At 45.0% G+C, this 17,806-nt stretch overlaps 1 protein-coding gene across 4 annotated transcripts in view; it reads right to left on the minus strand.

Annotated features, from left to right (window-relative positions):
- Window positions 1-17,806, minus strand: part of ADAMTSL3 (ADAMTS like 3) — a 793,440-nt gene that overhangs the window by 708,849 nt on the left and 66,785 nt on the right. The window contains exon 1 of one of the 4 annotated variants that reach the window (XM_077263634.1): window positions 5,350-5,594. The exons of 1 other annotated variant lie outside the window; for it this stretch is intronic. The gene's annotated coding sequence lies outside the window, so the exon portion shown is untranslated. Of the gene's footprint in view, window positions 1-321; window positions 472-5,349; window positions 5,595-17,806 lie in introns of those variants that run through there. 2 more of the 4 variants (XM_077263636.1, XM_077263635.1) reach the window with 2 other exon arrangements.

The following is a 17,806-nucleotide window of genomic DNA, read 5'->3' on the forward strand; positions in this document are numbered from 1 at the left end:
ATGCGTTTTTGTTGCGTTTTTCAAGCGTTTTTGTCGCGTTTTTTCCAAGCGTTTTCCTATACAAGTCTATGGCAGCGGAATCGGCGCAATTCCACAAAATTAATGAATATGCTGTGTATTTTACCGCGATGTGATTCTGCTGCGGAAAAATACGCAGCATGGGCACAGCAATAACGGAATGCAGTTAAAATTAATGGGATGTGTTTCTTAAGCGTTTCCACATCGGAAAAATGCTGCGGAAACGCTTAAAAAATGCAATGTGGGCACATAGCCTTAAAGTGATATAGTACAGATACAGAAAAGGATTTAAAAGAGTTTCACCTGAGACATTAAAGAGGATATCCGGGACTTTAGAAAAAAAGGCATGTAGGTGTTAATAGAGGAAACTACCTGTCTTTTGTACCTGGTGCTGGTCATGGACCACTCCTGCCAGAGATTCAGTTACTCCCTGTCAACAGAGCAGCAGTTTCTCTTCTTGTTGACAGGGCGGGACTACGGGTGTCATGCTGATTGACAGTCGGCTCCCGCTGCCTAATAAGGGGAAGCTGGCTGTCAATCAGCATGACACCCGTAGTCCCGCCCTGTCATCAAGAAGAGAAACTGCTGCTCTGTTGACAGGGAGTAACTGAATCTCTGGCAGGAGTGGTCCATGACCAGCACCAGGTACTAAAGACAGGTAGTTGCCTCTGTTAACAACTACATGCCTTTGATAAGTCCCAGATATCCCATTTAAAGGGAATCTATCAGCTGGATTTGAAACCCCAAACTATTTATATACATATGTAACTCTTTAAAAGACAAGTTCAGCAATACCTTTACACGGCCAGTCCGTACCTCCAATAATGAGAAATGTATGCTTGAATTAATAATCAAATGAGACTGAAGCCTCTGTCACTCCAGCTCTATTCCTCACCCAGCACAACCCCCTCCTGCTTGAGTGACAGCCTTTATGATGTGTGACTTCAAGCAAAGGAGGAGCCAGTCAAGCAGGAGCCAGTGCTGGGTGGGGAATAGAGCTGGAGTGACAGTGGTTTCAGATCTACAAATAGCTCTTCAGCCTTATTTGCATATTGATTAAAACGCTGATTTCTTAGTAACGGAGGAATTAACTGGCCATGTAAAGTTAATGCTGGACTTATCTACATGCACAAATAAATAGTGTGTAGTGTGAAATCCTGCTGACAGATTCCATTTAATCACATAGAATATGTCATTCATTTGTGATAGGTTGCTGTCTGAAATCCTCTGACCACCTTGCAGCAGAACAGGGGCTCTTAGGTCTTTGACCCACCCAACTTTCCATCTGGGGAATATGTCAGAAAGGTCTTGGATGGTAAGTCACTTTAAATCATTGTTAAAACAGAAGCGGGAACACACTGCACAACTCCCACACTGGGTTTATATGTACGGGACATCATCATTCCGATAATCTTTCTGACAAGGATGCACAATCCCATTGCAAGAAAAGATCTGTATCACTGAATGGCTCTTCTCCACTCATGTGGAGATCTACCGTGGATATCCTTCTTACATGGAGATCCCACTGATTTTTATATCCTTTTTAGCTGGACTATTGAAATGGTGTTTTGCTCTCTTGAACTCAGCTGTTAACGTTTTGGCTAACTTTATAATGTATTCTGTGGAGCGATATTACCTCTTAAAGGAGCTCTCATCTTAAGGTACTAAAATAAGTTGCCTTCTTAAATTAGGGCTTTGTTGACATGGGGGAGGAATGCATAGAAAAGACACAACACTATGTACACTTCCCTTATCTATGGAAGTGTTCAGTGTAAACAGGAACACCTGTAGCCAAAACGCTGGAGAACTTTTGTTCTCAGGGATAGAAATGCTAAACAAAAAAGTTTGGGCCACAGTCAGTCTTGCAGGGGTGCAGGGGTCTACTGTCCATGTGTCCTTCATAGTAAATCCATATCATTGTAGAGGACATGGCAGAATGATGTAAAGCTGTAAGGGGAAGATCTCACAATTATGGAGATGTGATGATGGCCATGAGCCGCCATTTTCGACATCAGTAGGGTAGAGGCACCATAGACACCACCTGTAGTCTGCTGCTGCCACCAGGTAAAGTACATTAGATCCTTTCTTTCTCCACTTTTCCCACTGACACCTCCAGATACAATGAGACAAAATTTACAGGACCACATTGTATTATGACGGGGGTCATTTAGAAGTCAAGTTTTAATAATGTACAAATGGGGGGAAAATATTACTAAGTGCTGAATAGAGATGAAAGAGTTAAAATATTAACCAGTCAAGGTCGCTGCTTTTCTTTTCATGGCTGCCTTAGAATCCCGACAGGTCATTGATGTGAAAATGCTGCCGGGCTGTTTGACACTTGCAATTTCCATTTTCTTTTATGGGGTGCTACAGAGACACCGCAGTGTCAGATTGCTACTTCTCTGGTCGCAGCCATTGCAGACGCTTGGAGAATACTTATTGCATTCCTACAAGCCTTGATGGACAAGCCATCACCTCGCCCTACACTGAACAATTCATTTCTTTTTTTTTTTATGTTTTCCTTAGACATAATTTGAAGATTAGTGAGGAGTTTATGAAACAGCGCGCGTTTGTCAAATCTATTGGGATGATGTAATAATGTATTAAGATGTTAGTTTTAGTACCTGTAGCAGAGAGCAAATGTTAGTGCAATAGGGTCACTGTGAGGTTAGAAATGACTCTTAAAGGAAAAGAACACCTATTTAACATTGGCGTGTAATGAGTCACTGCGCCACCTAGTGGGAGCCTTAACCAAAACTGTTTACTGTCAGAATCGCTGGGATTTTATTACAGTGAGTAGAACGGATATTTTCTAGCAGTGTCGGTGTGCTTTTTTATATTTAGTACAGCTTCAATATTGCTGGTCATAAGAAGGAACTCCATAACACCAATGCCCTGAACAAGTAAACAGCCTGGCATCTCTGCCTGTGATTTGGATGCTTTTATAGATCGGAACGACCAGGCAGCCACAGAATCCAGTGGAGCTATAGATAATTGTGTATGGACATGTTGCAAAAACTAAAAAAAGTTTGGAGCCAGAAGATGATGAAAGTCATAAAGGTTTAAAAAGTGCTAGTTCCTTCTTCATTCTACCCCACCAATGTAACTATTCTCAGAGAGCAGAAAATAAGACTATTACTAAAGCTTACATGTTTAATCAAAATATTTACAATAAATGTTCCACTTTAATTCCCATTAATCAGTTAAACCTAACAACAGTATATATATAAAATCAAAAATAGAGAAGATTAAATAATAAAAAAAAGATTCTAAGGCATTTAACTGTAGAGAGTTAACCCATTCCTGCAATCAGATCCACCTGCTTCATTATTCCTATAACTCCCTGTATGTATCAAGATCGTTCAGAATGAAAGATCACCAATCTGTTTAGTTTCAGGCTACGTCCCCACGATCCGGAAGTAGCAGCGCTTTGGACGTTAGCATGTGTTCACTGCATCCAGAATGCTGCATTCTATTGAACACAGGTAAATGCACATGTGCGGATTTACTGCATTCACTACATTCTATCCATGAAATTGACATGACGCTGTCCTGAAAAACGCGGCGCATGTCAGTCTCCACGGGTGAGCCACAGGTGCACATGAACGCATAGTGGACATAGTGTTTCTCTAGAAATCCCGTCCACTATGCTGTAACATCTGGTCGCTGCAGTGTTAAAATACGCAGCGTCAAAACCGCAGTAATTCCTGAATGTGGGATCGTACCCATAGGCCACTTTTACACCTTCAGTATTTGGTCACTATTTTCCCACCATATTTATAAGCCACAATCACTAGTGGAGCAATCATAGGAAAAGTAGGAAAAGTATAATAGAAACATGTGCACCACTTCTGCATTTATCACCCACTCCTGGTTTTGGCTTACAGATACTGAGGTAAAATACTGACCAAATACTGATAGTGTGAACGCGGCCTAATACTCCCCCTTTCTTCTAGGATGGTAAATGTTTACTTCACATTATTGCATTGATTTCAGTCAATTATATAATTTACATATTTCTATTTTTGACATTTTTATTTGGGAGACAAAACAATTGCAAATGTAAAAAACAATATTGCGTAAGAATAATTACTTAGCTACAGGTTGGAGTTTTTATAAACTTAAGAATAAAGCTGGATTTTGGGCACTTGTCTGTATGGACCTGTGTACGGTGGCGTGCAGATCCATGCTGTGATTTTACCTACACATATGTATCTACATCTACTACATCACTAGTCTCTCAGCCGGTAGCTATCATTGATGCAATGCAGATTTGATGCACCCTCCATCCTGCTATTATATAGCTGTAATGTAAGCCCCAATATTTAGGTCCATGCTATCTCGTCACTAATGTATGCAGGGCCAACTGAGAATGACACAAATAAAGAGTATATTGGGGAAAATGCATATATGTTGTCAATGGTCAGAACATATAGCTGGGTTATGGGTTGTACTTAGAGTGTGTCCATCATATCATGTGATGGGACAATGCAAGCACAAGATATACCTTAATAGGGAACATGTACATTAATCATATACATTCATTCTAAACTGAAAATGCATATCTGAAAATTGCAGCTGTCATTGTGTTTGGTTTGTAGCATGGTGACATAATTAGCATTAGCGCGCCGCCCCTCCCCCACCCCCGACAGTGCTATTGGTACAGGCAGTATACTGTATGCGCCTACACTGATTTATGTCCCAGTGCGATCACTGATCACAAGGGTCTAAGTAAAAACTGCAGAAGAGCTTGGGATCTACTCTACATACAGACTTTATTTTTGGCACATTTTTTATGCGTTGGAATTACCTCAATATCTAAAGAATGCAATTGAGAATTCATGGGTCATTACTGTATGTCATTCATGAGAGCCAATGACATGCGCCATAAAGGTAGGGCTTATACCCCGGCACTTAAAGAGTTAAACTCTAGGATGGCTCCAGCTCAAGGGCACACACTCCTGACCCCTATAGTAACTGCAAAGCAATGGGCAAGAAGGTCTGCCATGCCCTGCGCTGCTGGTAACCCCTTCCTCTCCACAACCAATGGGGCAATCATCTGTCACTTGCAAGTTGCAACTCAAAGAAAAGCCCACCATACATATAAAATCAAATATATGTATATATATATATATATATATATATATATATATATATATATATATACAGTAGATATAGATATATAGATAGATAGATAGATAGATAGATAGATAGATAGATAGATAGATAGATAGATCTGTGATTTATAGTTGCATACAGATACTGATCCTCTGCTGCCATGACTAAGCAACCAATGTAAAGCATAATTGGGAGCTGACAAGTGAGGCTCACCTTCCTAGCACTGGCCCCAAAGTCTTCTTCACATATATCTTCTGCACTCTGTGCTCCTGGCGGATGGGGAGTAAGTCCACACTGTGGCTGCAGCAGTAATGCCCTTTAAACCTTCATGCTCTTCTGTGATCGGCGTGGTTGTGGCCGGGGGCTCAGCTATGACCCGCAGCGGGTGACTGGCTCAGCTTCTGGGTACAGCTGGACTCTGCCTCTGCTGCACCAGTCAAGCGGCTCAGTGCAAATGCAACAGGTCCGCTGGTGACAGCCAGAGAAGCCGGCTCGCGTCCCTCAGCGCCACCTGCTGGGCGTCTTGGTGAAATGCAGTGAGGTTCTGCTTTAAGGGTTCCCAATGGAAAAGCAGCTGTGAGCAGACAGACATGCTCCTGTAATACAGTAGCTGAAGCCAAAATAAAAAGGCAGGGTTCCTGGTAGCTCTTAGACTTTAAGAGGCCCAGGGGCAACCTGATCTGAAGGATTTCCATCTCAGCTTCTTTACATTTTTCCCATTTTAAACTCTAGCTGACAGGAGGGACAGCAAAATGAATCACATTTAAGGCACCATATATACAGTTCTCCGAGCATATACCGTCTAATGAATAAGTTACAAGGTGCTCTAATTGGAACCAATGCTCACCATTTATCTTGCCACATACCTATTTATTCTTAAAAAGTCTTATTATTTTAACTTTGACATTAATATGTAACATATTTTAGCAGATTGTGTGTGCCAACCTCTAGGAATGTATAAAATTATTAATCTGCAGTTTTCCCTACAGAACCAGTGGAACGGCAACGTCAGACTGAAGAAACTCTTTGGAATTAGGTTTTCAGAGGTATTTCACTATTAGGGCCGCTTTCCACTTGCGAGGAAAACAGACGAGTGCAATCCGGTAAAAAATCGGATTGCACTCGGACCAATGTTATTCAATAGGTGTCTTTTCATTTGCGATTTTTTTCTCAGACGAAATCGGACTGAGAAAAATCTGGATCGGCTGAGAAAAAAATCGCAGCATGCTGCGTATTGCTGCGATTCTCGGACGAGACTCCCCAATGCAAGTCAATGGGTGCGAGAAAAAAATCGCACAGCACTCGCACCATGCGAGCACTGTCCGATTTTTACGCACCGGAGTCCTTTGAAAAGCCGGTAATTCAGCGCGGTGTACAGTAAAATCACACTGACAGGTTAGAATAGAGTAGATATATACACATAGAATAGGTATATATATATATATATATATGTCAGTGAGACACCTATATATGTATATTTATATTTAATGCAGCGCTAGATAGCATAAAAGCCGCTAATTCAATTACCGGCTTTTCATTTCTCCTTCACAAACCCGACAGGATATGAGACATGGTTTACATACAGTAAACCATCTCATATCCCCCTTTTTTTTTTGCATATTCCACACTTCTAATGTTAGTAGTGTGTATGTGCAAAATTTGGCCACTGTAGCTGCTAAAATAAAGGGTTAAATGGCGGAAAAAATTGGCGTGGGCTCCCGCGCAATTTTCTCCACCAGAGTGGTAAAGCCAGTGACTGACGGCAGATATTAATAGCCTAGAGAGGGTCCATGGTCAGTGGCGTAACTACAAAGCTATGGGCCCCGGTGCGAACTTCCAAATGGCCCCCCCCCCCCCCACATTCCCCTGGATACGCCTCGGACTGTTGCAGGAATCTCCTGCACTGCAACATGGTGTTGGGTGCCAGCACAGCCCGCTGTTGTGAATTTGGATTCTGGGCTCCCCCGGTGGCTACTGGTGGAATTGAACTGGTGTCTTCATCTTCTCTGTTCACCTGTTCCCATCAAGATGTGGGAGTCGCTATATAACCTTGCTGCTCTGTTAGTTGCTTGCCGGTCAACAATGTTATCAGAAGCCTCTCTGTGCTTGTTCCTGCTCCTAGACAACTACTAGATAAGTTGGACTCTTGTCCATGTTTGTTTTTGCATTTTTGTTCCAGTTCACAGCTGTAGTTTCGTTACTGTGTCTGGAAAGCTCTTGTGAACAGGAATTGCCACTCTGGTGTTATGAGTTAATGCCAGAGTTTTGAAGTAATTTCTGGATGGTGTTTTGATAGGGTTTTCAGCTGACCATGAAAGTGTCCTTTCTGTCTTCTGCTATGTAGTAAGTGGACCTCAAATTTGCTAAACCTATTTTCATACTACGTTTGTTATTTCATCTTAATTCACCGCCAATACATGTGGGGGGCCTCTGTCTCCTTTCGGGGTATTTCTCTAGAGGTGAGCTAGGACTAATATTTTCCTCTGCTAGTATTATTTAGTCCTCCGGCTGGTGCTGGGCATCTAGAATCAACGTAGGCATGCTACCCGGCCACTGCTAGTTGTGCGTTAGGTTTAGTTCATGGTCAGCTCAGTTCCCATCTTCCAAGAGCTAGTTCCTATATATGCTGATGCTATGTTCTCTTGCCATTGAGAACATGACAGTGGCTATTCAGATCGATAGGCGTTTGCGGGAGCGCAAACCAGTGCACCATCTGGCGGTGTCCACTGAGAAGTCGCCGGAGATTATGCAGTGTGATAGAATTCTGTCCCGAAGCGAGCGGCAGAATTTTAGACGGAAAAATGGGTTGTGTTTCTATTGTGGTGATTCTACTCATGTTATATCAGCATGCTCTAAGCGCACTAAAAAGCTTGATAAATCTGTTTCCATTTGCACCTTACCGTCTAAGTTTATTCTATCTGTGACCCTGATTTGCTCTTTGTCATCTATTACCACGGACGCCTATGTCGACTCTGGCGCCGCTTTGAGTCTTATGGATTGGTCCTTGGCCAAACGCTGTGGGTATGATTTAGAGCCTTTGGAGACTCCTATTCCTCTGAAGGGGATTGACTCCACCCCATTGGCTAATAATAAACCACAATACTGGACACAAGTAACTATGCGTATTAATCCGGATCACCAGGAGATTATTCGCTTTCTGGTGCTGTATAATCTACATGATGATTTGGTGCTAGGATTGCCTTGGCTGCAATCTCACAACCCAGTCCTCGACTGGAGAGCTATGTCTGTGTTGAGCTGGGGATGTAAGGGGGCTCATGGGGATGTACCTGTGGTTTCCATTTCATCATCTATTCCCTCTGAAATTCCTGAGTTCCTGTCTGACTATCGTGACGTCTTTGAAGAATCCAAGCTTGGTTCGTTACCTCCGCACCGAGAGTGCGATTGTGCCATAGATTTAATCCCGGGTAGTAAATACCCAAAGGGTCGTTTATTTAATCTGTCTGTGCCTGAACATGCTGCTATGCGAGAATATATAAAGGAGTCCTTGGAAAAGGGACATATTCGTCCATCGTCATCTCCCTTAGGAGCCGGTTTTTTCTTTGTGTCAAAAAAAGACGGCTCTTTGAGACCATGTATCGATTATCGGCTTTTGAATAAAATCACTGTTAAATATCAATACCCATTGCCGTTGCTGACTGATTTGTTTGCTCGCATAAAGGGGGCCAAGTGGTTCTCTAAGATTGACCTTCGTGGGGCGTATAATTTGGTGCGAATCAGGCAGGGGGATGAGTGGAAAACCGCATTTAATACGCCCGAGGGCCACTTTGAGTATTTAGTGATGCCTTTTGGTCTTTCAAATGCTCCGTCAGTTTTCCAGTCCTTTATGCATGATATTTTTCGCGATTATTTGGATAAATTTATGATTGTGTATCTGGATGATATTCTGATTTTTTCGGATGACTGGGACTCTCATGTTCAGCAAGTCAGGAGGGTTTTCCAGGTTTTGCGGTCTAATTCTTTGTGTGTGAAGGGTTCTAAGTGTGTTTTTGGGGTACAGAGGATTTCCTTTTTGGGATATATTTTTTCTCCCTCTTCCATTGAAATGGATCCTGTCAAGGTTCAAGCTATTTGTGATTGGACGCAGCCCTCTTCTCTTAAGAGTCTTCAGAAATTTTTGGGCTTTGCTAACTTTTATCGTCGATTTATTGCTGGTTTTTCGGATATTGCTAAGCCATTGACCGATTTGACTAAGAAGGGTGCTGATGTTGCTGATTGGTCCCCTGACGCTGTGGAGGCCTTTTGGGAGCTTAAGCGCCGTTTTTCCTCTGCCCCTGTGTTGCATCAGCCTGATGTTGCTCTACCTTTTCAGGTTGAGGTCGACGCTTCTGAGATCGGAGCTGGGGCAGTGTTGTCGCAGAAAAGTTCTGACTGCTCCGTGATGAGGCCTTGTGCCTTCTTTTCCCGTAAATTTTCGCCCGCTGAGCGGAATTATGATGTTGGGAATCGGGAGCTTTTGGCCATGAAGTGGGCTTTTGAGGAGTGGCGCCATTGGCTTGAGGGGGCCAGACATCAGGTGGTGGTATTGACTGACCACAAAAATTTGATTTATCTTGAGACCGCCAGGCGCCTGAATCCTAGACAGGCGCGCTGGTCATTATTTTTCTCTCGGTTTAATTTTGTGGTGTCATACCTACCGGGTTCTAAGAATGTTAAGGCGGATGCCCTTTCTAGGAGTTTTGAGCCTGACTCACCTGGTAACTCTGAGCCCACAGGTATCCTTAAGGATGGAGTGGTATTGTCAGCCGTTTCTCCAGACCTGCGGCGGGCCTTGCAGGAGTTTCAGGCGGATAGACCGGATCGTTGCCCACCTGATAAACTGTTTGTTCCTGATGATTGGACCAGTAGAGTCATCTCTGAGGTTCATTCTTCTGCGTTGGCAGGTCATCCTGGCATTTTTGGTACCAGGGATTTGGTGGCAAGGTCCTTCTGGTGGCCTTCCCTGTCACGAGATGTGCGAGGCTTTGTGCAGTCTTGTGACGTTTGTGCTCGGGCCAAGCCTTGTTGTTCTCGGGCTAGTGGATTATTGTTGCCCTTGCCTATTCCTAAGAGGCCTTGGACGCACATCTCGATGGATTTTATTTCAGATCTGCCTGTTTCTCAGAAGATGTCTGTCATCTGGGTGGTGTGTGACCGTTTCTCTAAGATGGTCCATTTGGTTCCTCTGCCCAAGTTGCCTTCTTCTTCCGAGTTGGTTCCTCTGTTTTTTTCAAAATGTTGTTCGTTTGCATGGTATTCCTGAGAATATCATTTCTGACAGAGGGACCCAATTCGTGTCTAGATTTTGGCGGGCATTCTGTGCTAGGATGGGCATAGATTTATCTTTTTCGTCCGCTTTCCATCCTCAGACGAATGGCCAGACCGAGCGGACTAATCAGACCCTGGAGACATATCTGAGGTGTTTTGTGTCTGCTGACCAGGATGATTGGGTTGCTTTTTTGCCATTGGCAGAGTTCGCTCTCAATAATCGGGCCAGCTCTGCCACTTTGGTGTCCCCGTTTTTCTGTAATTCGGGGTTTCATCCTCGATTTTCCTCTGGTCAGGTGGAATCTTCGGATTGTCCTGGAGTGGATGCTGTGGTGGAGAGATTGCATCAGATCTGGGGGCAGGTGGTGGACAATTTGGGGTTGTCCCAGGAGAAGACTCAGCTTTTTGCCAACCGCCACCGTCGTGTTGGTCCTCGGCTTTGTGTTGGGGATTTGGTGTGGTTGTCTTCTCGTTTTGTCCCTATGAGGGTCTCTTCTCCTAAGTTTAAGCCTCGGTTCATCGGCCCGTATAGGATATTGGAGATTCTTAACCCTGTTTCCTTCCGTTTGGACCTCCCTGCATCCTTTTCTATTCATAACGTTTTTCATCGGTCATTATTGCGCAGGTATGAGGTACCGGTTGTGCCTTCCGTTGAGCCTCCTGCTCCGGTGTTGGTTGAGGGTGAGTTGGAGTACGTTGTGGAGAAAATCTTAGACTCTCGTGTTTCCAGACGGAGACTCCAGTATCTGGTCAAGTGGAAGGGATACGGCCAGGAGGATAATTCTTGGGTGAATGCATCTGATGTTCATGCCTCTGATCTGGTTCGTGCCTTTCATAGGGCCCATCCTGATCGCCCTGGTGGTTCTGGTGAGGGTTCGGTGCCCCCTCCTTGAGGGGGGGGTACTGTTGTGAATTTGGATTCTGGGCTCCCCCGGTGGCTACTGGTGGAATTGAACTGGTGTCTTCATCTTCTCTGTTCACCTGTTCCCATCAAGATGTGGGAGTCGCTATATAACCTTGCTGCTCTGTTAGTTGCTTGCCGGTCAACAATGTTATCAGAAGCCTCTCTGTGCTTGTTCCTGCTCCTAGACAACTACTAGATAAGTTGGACTCTTGTCCATGTTTGTTTTTGCATTTTTGTTCCAGTTCACAGCTGTAGTTTCGTTACTGTGTCTGGAAAGCTCTTGTGAACAGGAATTGCCACTCTGGTGTTATGAGTTAATGCCAGAGTTTTGAAGTAATTTCTGGATGGTGTTTTGATAGGGTTTTCAGCTGACCATGAAAGTGTCCTTTCTGTCTTCTGCTATGTAGTAAGTGGACCTCAAATTTGCTAAACCTATTTTCATACTACGTTTGTTATTTCATCTTAATTCACCGCCAATACATGTGGGGGGCCTCTGTCTCCTTTCGGGGTATTTCTCTAGAGGTGAGCTAGGACTAATATTTTCCTCTGCTAGTATTATTTAGTCCTCCGGCTGGTGCTGGGCATCTAGAATCAACGTAGGCATGCTACCCGGCCACTGCTAGTTGTGCGTTAGGTTTAGTTCATGGTCAGCTCAGTTCCCATCTTCCAAGAGCTAGTTCCTATATATGCTGATGCTATGTTCTCTTGCCATTGAGAACATGACAGCCTGCACAGTGGTATATCCAGCACAGCCCGCACAGTGGTATATCCAGCACAGCCCGCACAGTGGTATATCCAGCACAGCCCGCACAGTGGTATATCCAGCACAGCCCGCACAGTGGTATATCCAGCACAGCCCGCACAGTGGTATATAGAGCACAGCCCGCACAGTGGTATATCCAGGACAGCCCGCACAGTGGTATATCCAGCACAGCCCGCACAGTGGTATATAGAGCACAGCCCGCACAGTGGTATATAGAGCACAGCCCGCACAGTGGTATATAGAGCACAGCCCGCACAGTGGTATATAGAGCACAGCCCGCACAGTGGTATATAGAGCACAGCCCGCACAGTGGTATATCCAGCACAGCCCGCACAGTGGTATATCCAGCACAGCCCGCACAGTGGTATATCCTGCACAGCCCGCACAGTGGTGTATCCAGCACAGCCCGCACAGTGGTATATAGAGCACAGCCCGCACAGTGGTATATCCAGGACAGCCCGCACAGTGGTATATCCAGCACAGCCCGCACAGTGGTATATCCAGCACAGCCCGCACAGTGGTGTATCCAGCACAGCCCGCACAGTGGTATATAGAGCACAGCGGTATATAGAGCACAGCCCGCACAGTGGTATATCCAGCACAGCCCGCACAGTGGTATATAGAGCACAGCCCACACAGGGGTATATAGAGCACAGCCCGCACAGGGATATATACAGCACAGCCCGCACAGGGGTATATAGAGTACAGCCCGCACAGGGGTATATAGAGCACAGCCCGCACAGTGGTATATACAGCACAGCCCGCACAGGGGTATATAGAGCACAGCCAGCACGGGTATATACAGCACAGCCCGCACAGGGTGTATACAGCACAGCCGGCACAGGGGTATATACAGCAGAGCCCGCACAGGGGTATATAGAGCACAGCCCGCACAGGGGTATATAGAGCACAGCCCGCACAGGGGTATATAGAGCACAGCCAGCACGGGTATATACAGCACAGCCCGCACAGGGATGTATACAGCACAGCCGGCACAGGGGTATATAGAGCACAGCCCACACAGGGGTATATAGAGCACAGCCAGCACGGGTATATACAGCACAGCCCGCACAGGGATGTATACAGCACAGCCGGCACAGGGGTATATGGAGCACAGCCCGCATCTCATCCCACCACCCCCGATAATGGCCCCACAGTCTGGTTAAAATTAAAAAAAAAAACACTCTCCTCACCTTTCCTTTTGCCCGCGCTGCTCGTCCCTGCTCCTGTCTCGGTGGCTGCAGTCTGCGCAGGACACAGCAGGTGCGCGATGATATGACGTCATCGCGCACCCGCAGTTTACTGTCAGAGGCAGAGCGGGGAATGATGGGAGAGGGAGCGTCAGGTGACGCTCTCTCCGACATCATTGCATTGAACTATACCGGTGTCATAGATGCCGGTATAGTTAAATGCGGCGGCGGCACTGGCGGGGGGCGGAACAGTACAGCGGGCGGCCCACTACTGGCACCGGCTCTTCTGGCATTTGCCAGAAGTGCCCGATGGCCAGTCCGGCCCCGCAGGTCAGGGGCCGGCCCTGGGCCCCTGACCTGCGGGGCCCGGTCGCAAAGGCGACCGCTGCGACCACGGTAGTTACGCCCCTGTCCATGGTTATTGCCCCCCCCGTGGCTACAAACATCTGCCCCCAGCCACCCCAGAAAAGGCACATCTGGAAGATGCGCCTATTCTGGCACTTGGCCTCTCTCTTCCCACTCCCGTGTAGCGGTGGGATATGGGGTAATGAAGGGTCAATGTCACCTTGCTATTGTAAGGTGACATTTAGCAAGATTAATAATGGAGAGGCGTCAATTATGACACCTATCCATTATTAATCCAATTGTATGAAAGGGTTAAAAAAACACACACACATTATTAAAAAGTATTTTAATGAAATAAACACACAGGATGTTGTAATATTTTATTGCTCTCTCAATCCACCTGAAGACCCTCGCTTTTTTTGTTAGGGAGTTATAAGGGTTAAAAGTTGACCAGCAAGTACTCATTTTTACAACACCATTTTTTTTAGGGACCACATCACATTTGAAGTCATTTTGAGGGGTCTATATGATAGAAAATACCCAAATGTGACACCATTCTAAAAACTGCACCCCTCAAGGTGCTCAAGACCACATTCAAGAAGTTTATTAACCCTTCAGGTGTTTCACAGGAATTTTTGGAATGTTTAAAAAAAAAAATGAACATTTAACTTTTTTTTCACAAAAAATTTACTTCAGCTACAATTTGTTTTATTTTACCAAGGGTAACAGGAGAAATTGGACCCAAAAGATGTTGTACAATTTGTCCTGAGTTTATTTATATCCGTCTTATTGATCGCGTGTTATTCCACTTTTTGTTCGGCGGTATGATAATAAAGCGTTGTTTTTTGCCCTTTTTTTTTTTACGGTGTTCACTGAAGGGGTTAACTAGTGGGACAGCTTTATAGGTCGGGTCGTTACGGACGCGGCAATACTAAAAATGTGTACTTTTATTGTTTTTTTTTATATAGATAAAGAAATGTATTTATTGGAGCAAGTTTTTTTCTTTATTTAGGTTTTTTTTTTTTTTTACCCATGTAAAAAAAATTTTTTTAACTTTTTTACTTTATCCCAGGGTGGGACATTATGCTATAGTGTCAGATCGCTGATCTGACACTTTGCAAAGCACTGAGCAGGTGCTTGCAAGCCACCTTCCTGCAGGACCCAGAAGGAGCCCAATGGCCATTTTGGATCCGGGGCCTGCAGGAAGGAGACACTCGGAACAACACGATCACATCGCGTTGTTCCGAGGGTCTCAGGGAAGCACACAGGGAGCCCCCTCCCTGCGCAATGCTTCCCTGTGCCGCCAGAACGCTGTGTTCATGTTTGACATAGCGAACATAGTGACGACTATGCCTTACATTCTCTATAAACGGTATTGGGCTGACTCAGACATTACCCGTGGCCCAGATATTGATTTGACAATAGTAGCCAGTAATGGCCAGCCTTTGCCACAGGTGGGGTACAAGGAGCTAACCATTAAGGTAGGGCTGGTAGAATTGAAGGCCCAAGGACTGGTGATTGCTGATATTGACCGACGTGATGTAACCCAATGATGATGACCATTGGTACTAATGTAATTGAAAACTGTCTTGCCGAGGTTATTGTCTTGTTACAACAGGTGGCCGAAACTGCTGGTTCCAGTGAGCAGCGTGTCCTGCAAAAAGAAATCAGAGCCCTGGTGCAGAGACAACTGGTAGAATTGTCTGGTGGAGAAATTGGCCTCGTCATTGTGAGCGATCCGACCCCTATTGTAATACCCCCCAGGAGTGAAATGTTAATATGGTGTCGGGCAGCAATAGGCCTCAGTGGTAAAGACTACCAGGCCCTGGTAGAACCTGTGTATTCAGACAGTAGGCCCACAATCCTGACAGCCAGAGGGGTGGTTGATGTCCACAAGGGGAGGATACCAATACGTGTCCTTAACTGTGGAGAGAAGGAGGTACACTTACCCAGATATGCTACACTAGATAAACTGTTTACTGTTAATAATAATAATGCAATAAAAGCAACAGAACCCTTGGTCCCGTCTGACCAGGCAGAGGACAATGGCTCTGCAGGACAGTTGGAGGATTGGTGTCAGAAGTTACACGTGGGCACTGACTCTACCCTTTCACACCAAAAATAGGGGGATTACACGGTGGTCCATGAGTATGAGCGGGTATTCAGTAAACACCCACTAGATTTTGGGCAGGTAAAAGGGGTTCAACATCATATCCCCACTGGAGGTCATCCATCCATGAAAGTGAGGTGTAGGCCTGTACCTCCAGCTCACTACCAATGTGCCAAGAGTATGTTACGAGAGATGAAGGAGCCTGGGGTAATCAGAGATAGTTGTAGCCCCTGGGCCACTCCATTAGTCCTCGTCAGGAAAAAGGATTGTACAATGAGGATGTGTGTTGATTACAGGCAGATAAACCGCATTACACACAAGGATGCATACCCGTTGCCCAGAATCGAAGAGTCATTAGCTGCTTTAAAATCTGCTAACTATTTCTCCACCTTAGATCTCACTAGTGAGTATTGGCAGGTTCCCGTGGCAGAGGTGGATAAGGAAAAGACTGCTTTCATGACACCGATGGGTCTCTCTGAATTCAACTACATGCCGTTCAGACTGTGCAACGCACCAGGAACATTCCAAAGGATGATGGAGTGCTGTCTCGGGCACAAGAATTTTGAAACCGTCCTGTTGTACCTGGATGATGTCATCGTCTTCTCCAAGACATATGAAGACCACCTGAAGCACCTGGCCGAGGTGTTTAAAACTCTGTCTTACTTTGGCCTGAAGGTAAAGCCATCCAAGTGCTACCTGTTAAATCCCAAAGTACAGTACCTGGGCCATGTGGTAAGCTCTGAAGGAGTGGCACCAGACCCTGACAAGATCACCGTGATCAGGGACTGGCCGAAACCCAGCAACATCCACGAAGTCTGGCAGTTCCTCGGGTTGGTAGGCTACTACCGAAGGTTCATTAAGGACTTCATGAAGATAGCCGCACCCCTGCAAGATCTGTTTATTTTAATTATTTTTTTAACAGGTATGGTGCCCACACTGCTATATACTACGTGGCTGTGTTATATACTATGTGGCTGTGCTATATACTAGGTGGGCTGTGCTATATACTACGTGGGCTGTGTTATATGCTATGTGGCTGTGCTAAATGCTACGTGGCTGTGTGATATACTACGTGGGCTGTGTTATATACTACGCGGGCTGTGTTATATACTACGTGGCCTTGTTATATGCTACGTGCGCTGTGTGATATACTACGTGGCTGTGCTATATACTACATGGCTGTGCTATATACTACGTGGGCTGTGTTATATGCTACGTGGCTGTGCTATATACTATGCGGCTGTGCTATATACTACGTGGCTGTGTTATATACTACGTGGGCTATGTTATATACTACGTGGCTGTGCTATATATTATGTGGCTGTGCTATATACTACGTGGCTGTGCTATATACTATGTGGCTGTGTTATATGCTACCCATTTTGCACTTTTACAAATGTACAATTTAATACTTTCTAATGTTTACTTTAAAAAGTTTTCCATTAAAAAATTGTCATATTTAATGTATGTAGTTTTTTCTTGGCAGCAAGCTTAGCTAACAATAAAATGTCTACTGGGAAGAGGGAGTAGGTCACAAAAATTTGCAAATAGGGGGTTGACTTATATAAAGCCCCTCTGCTGTATTGTATTGCAGAATTTACAATAGCTATCACTCATGTAAGAAGTGAAATCTGGCATTGTACTATACCTATATTTCTCTGCTGTATCTGTGTGTCATGAATCGTGGTATGTGTTAAAGGGGGGGCCCACTGAGACTCTTTCACCCGGGGCCCTCATAAACCTGGAGCCGGCCCTGCGTATCACCCACAGACAAATGGTATGTGTGAGAAGATGAATCAAGTGGTAGTCGAACTGTTGAAAACCTTGCCTTTAGAAGAAAGAAACTTATGGCCAGAGAAGTTGCCAGAGTTGGTAGATCTGTACAATCACATTCCAGTGAATTCCACCAACCACACTCCAGCCTACCTGATGAGAGGAAGATCTAACAAATTACCTGTTGTTCTTGAAATGGGAGTCCTAACCCCAGAAACATCCTCGCCAGATGCTGATTAAGATACTGAGCGACAACAGAAATACCGCCAAATACAAGAGTGTGTAGAAAGAAGCTGGTCTCAGGCAAGACAAAAACATGA

Source organism: Ranitomeya variabilis, chromosome 5, assembly GCF_051348905.1.
Source record: "Ranitomeya variabilis isolate aRanVar5 chromosome 5, aRanVar5.hap1, whole genome shotgun sequence".
Taxonomy (NCBI): domain Eukaryota; kingdom Metazoa; phylum Chordata; class Amphibia; order Anura; family Dendrobatidae; genus Ranitomeya; species Ranitomeya variabilis.